This window comes from Ursus maritimus, unplaced genomic scaffold, assembly GCF_017311325.1.
Source record: "Ursus maritimus isolate PB19 unplaced genomic scaffold, ASM1731132v1 scaffold_2, whole genome shotgun sequence".
NCBI classification, from domain to species: Eukaryota; Metazoa; Chordata; class Mammalia; order Carnivora; family Ursidae; genus Ursus; species Ursus maritimus.
This window is the reverse complement of record NW_024424452.1, coordinates 8726054-8730214: the sequence shown is the minus strand read 5'-3', so window position 1 is coordinate 8730214 and position 4161 is coordinate 8726054. Positions and strand designations below refer to the sequence as shown.

General features: G+C 51.2%; 1 long non-coding RNA gene across 1 annotated transcript; it reads right to left on the bottom strand.

Annotated features, from left to right (window-relative positions):
* Window positions 1-21: 21 nt before the first annotated feature.
* On the bottom strand, window positions 22-3936 carry LOC103670136. Its single transcript, XR_570495.2, has 3 exons — window positions 3591-3936; window positions 1742-1871; window positions 22-474 (listed from the first exon to the last, which is right to left on the bottom strand). It is a non-coding gene; the product is annotated as an uncharacterized LOC103670136 (long non-coding RNA).
* Between the last annotated feature and the right edge of the window lie 225 nt (window positions 3937-4161).

Sequence of the window (4161 nt, the reverse complement as noted above, 5' to 3'; positions counted from 1 at the left end):
CGTATGACAACAGAGCCGCGCGCCCGCAGCGCAAGCGCAGTCCGCTAACAGGGCGGGGCTGGGGCGGAGTCGCAAGCCGGAAGCAGGCTACTGAATATGCATGAGCTAGTGGCCGGGTGGGTTACCATGATCAAAGCCGCTTGATTTCATTTCCTGTGTCTGAGCAAATCAGGGCAGCAGAGCGCCCACGTTCCTATGGAAGAGGTGGCCTTGCACGCCCGAGGGTTCGACCTTAGCCGACCTCTCCAGTCCGCGTGCGCGTCGTGGCTCCGCCGGCAGCCCTGCTAATGGCTCTCAGCATCCCCTCCCGCCCCCGGGTCTTTGTCCTGGCGGTTCCTTGGGTCTGGTCCACTCTCCCTCCCATTTCAGACAATCTGTTTAAGAGAGCGCAGACTTGTCGCTGAGCTCCCTGAGGACTGGGGCCATGTCTCTTTTGTCCTCCTCGAATTATTCTGCACCTGTCACTCAGAAAATCTACAAGGGTCGAATGAATGAGAGCCTTTCTTATGAGAAAGAGGGAAGGGCCCCTCCCATCTAGGAGCTAGCCTGGCACTCACAGCTAGGCCTTGATGTCCTCCTCTTGGACATCAACAATTTCCCAGAACACCAACAGCACACAAGGCCATTCTGTCACCACGATGGAGTGAGGCATAAACAAGGCTGCTCTGTAATCATGTTTGAACGTAGATGCAAACGGGAATATTGTTGGAACCACAAAAAGACCAAACGTTTTCCTCATTCTGGCTCTTATGAGTAACTGCTGGCTTCTTTAAAGCATTAGCCTCAGTTCGCTTTAAATATTTATGAAGACAGCCAGTCATCGAATTGTGCCGCTTCCTGACAGCATCTAATCCAGAGTTAAACCCACTTGCTTGAACCCTCCCCCAAGTCACTTCACCCAAGCCCAAATCTTATAATAAGTCCTCTTTCACATCCCCTTGTTGAAGTAAGTGCAGTCTTCCTCCTCGAAAGAGGCAACAGAACCAAATTTTCAACTACAGGTGTATTTCTGGTGGTCTTCACACTTGCTGGTTTTCTCATTTATCATTTGTCACCCACTGAAGAGTGGATATTCTGTTCACTGCTGTATTCTGACGTTTGGGGCAACGCCTGGCTCACAGCAAGTACTCAATTAGCTTTTACTGGATGACCACAGGATCTTGGGGGCCAGGCACCTTAGGTACCACTGTTGCTGCTGCTTTCACAGCCTGCTCAGCCCAGGACAGCAATCCTGGGCACTGAATGTCCCGGGCCGGCCAGGTGACCCATGACAGGGTGTCATGTTATTGCCCTAAGGCCATTCAGAGAGTAGGCCACTGAGAGTAGGTGATTTTCCAGTGACCAAGGGTGATGGATTAGGAGAAGTCCTCAACCGGCCCAGGTCTGTCACTGGAACCTCTGGAGGGCTTGGCTGGGGTGTGGTCATGGACACATGACCCTACATCATACACTCCAACCACCCAGATACCTCACTTTCCCCCAAAAGTGCCACACACAAAAAAAGACTTTACTCGGAGTGTCTTTCCCTTCCTCGAGAACTCCCACGCACCCTTCTTAGCTTTGCTTAAATGCTACCTCCTCCATGAAGCCTTCTCTGATAACCCTCTCCCCCCACCCCACCACACCATCCCCATTCCCTTCTCCAGGCAGTTAGCTGCTCTCTTCTTGGTGCTCTCCCTGCTCTGGGTCCCGATGGCTGGCATATGGTAGTTAGCACAGCATGTCCTCACCATCTGCTTACCCACAAGTCTGGGAGGAGGGTTGAGCTGAAATCCCAGCATCTAATCCTGGCCTAGAGTAGAGTGGTGCTTCCAGAATGCTTGCAAAACAGAGGAATTAGGGAAGGAGGAAAGAGGGGGGTCGACAACTGCCTGAAAAAAAGAAAGAATGGGTGAATGTGTAAACGAGATAACCAGGGGACGGATGAATGAATGAACATGTGAGATGGCAGATCAGCAGAGAGTAAAGAGCCGGAGAGCAGCCATCCCCCTGTCACCCCCCACCTCCAGGTCTGGCATAGAGCTGGTGTTTGGCAGACAGCTCCTGGGTGGAAGTGAAATGAATGAGTGAAGTGAATGAGAGCACAAGGGTGGGGGGCATGTGGGTGCGATGGAGCTGGTAATGACATCCTCAGTGTCCAAGCCTAGTCTAAGTGTGTCGACATGTTTACCATCCTGATTTACAGATAAGAAACTGATGCCCAGAGGGGTGAGAGACAGGCTCAGGGTCACACAGACTCAAAACCCAGCACTCTGGGCCCAGGTCTGTGAGGGCCTGATTGATCACGAGTCTTAGGAATGGAAAGACCATGGCCCCCAGCAGGCCTTGGTGGGGTCCCTCCATGTGGCCCCCTTCTAGGGCTGAGGCCAGTTTTGAGGTCCTGCTCGGTGGCTCCCACCAGCGGCTGCCCCACAAGTGTGGACTCAGACCCCGAGCACCACCTCCTCTGCCACCAGAGGGCAGCAGAGCTCCACCCGGGTGCACCTGCTGGCCTGTGCCCCACAGGCCCAGGACGACAGTGCTTTGGAGTTTGGCTGACCTGGTGCCAAAGATTGGCTCCACCTATTCTGGACTGTGGGCTGGGGAAGCAACTTAACCTCTTGAAGGCTGTTTCTTTATGCACGAATAGGGGGCACACCAACCCCCCTTGACGCTTGTGAATAAAACAATGTGACCGATGTTCAGTGCCCTGATATTCAACAGTAGGGTGACCACATATCCCAGTTTGGGCCCAGAGCTGAGGAGTTTCTCAGGATGCAGGGCGTTCAGTGTTAAAAGCAGGAGACTCTTGGGTAAACTGGGACAGCTAGTCACCCTAGGGGGTGGACACTCCTCCTTTAATCCTTTGAGTTGTGGTTGCTACATAAAGAACTAAAACAACAAAAATGTTTACAACTATTCCATGATTTAACTTTCTCATGGAATTAGCGAGTCATGGAATCGGTGGTCTTTCCACTATAGTCCTGCTGTCGATGCCGAGAACAGTTTCAGCAAGGGGAATCAAACGGAGATGAAATACACCCACTTGGCAAAAGAGTTTGTCAGTTTCCTATAAAGATAAACATACAGGGGCGCCTGGGTGGCTCAGTCGGTTGAGTTCCGACTCTTGGCTTCGGGTCAGGTCATGATCTTGGGGTCGTGAGATCAAGCCCCCCGTTGGGCTCCATGCTCAGCGAATGAAGAGTCTGCCTGAGGATTCTCTCTCTCCCTCTGCCCTTCCCCCAGCTCATGCATGTACACTCTCTCTAAAATAAATAAATAAATCTTTTTTAAAAAGATAAACATAGGGGCGCCTGGGTGGTACAGCGGTTAAGTGTCTGCCTTCGGCTCAGGGCGTGATCCCGGCATTATGGGATCGAGCCCCACATCAGGCTCCTCCGCTATGAGCCTGCTTCTTCCTCTCCCACTCCCCCTGCTTGTGTTCCCTCTCTCGCTGGCTGTCTCTATCTCTGTCGAATAAATAAATAAAATCTTTTAAAAAAAATAGATAAACATACATGTACCGTACGACCCAGCAATCTCACTCCTAGGCATTACCCTGGAGAACTGAAAATGTACGTCCAGTGAAAGACCTGTATGTGAATACTTACAGGAGCTCGGTTCATAACTGCCGCAAACCGGAAACAACTCAAACGACCGTAGGGTTGTGACACACCCATACGGTGATGTACTGCTGAGGAACAAAAAGGAAGGAACTATTGATATTTGCAACCACATGGATGAATTTCAAAAGCATTATGCTTAGCGAATGGAGCCAGATTCAAAAGGCTACAACCTTCTGAATGATTTCATTACTTGACATTCCAGAAAAGCCAAAATGAGGGGGACGGAACGCAGCTCAGTTGCTGCCAGGGGCCAAGGGCAGGAGGAGGGAATTGACTTTTTGGGGTGATGGACTTGTCGTATGTCTAGACTGGGGTTGTGGTTCTGCGAACATACACATTTGTCGGACTCACGGAAGTTGATGCTTACAAAGGGTGAATTTAATTGCATGAAAATGATACTTCAATACGCTTGACATAATAAACAAGTCACCTTGCCAAGTTGCCGAGGTGCTGACCTATTGTCTGGGTGGATTTGGGGAGCATGACCCCCTTTGAGCCCACTTCGCCCACCCAAGGCAGCTCATATCCTATAAATCTGCCCTGCTCTGTCCCGTCC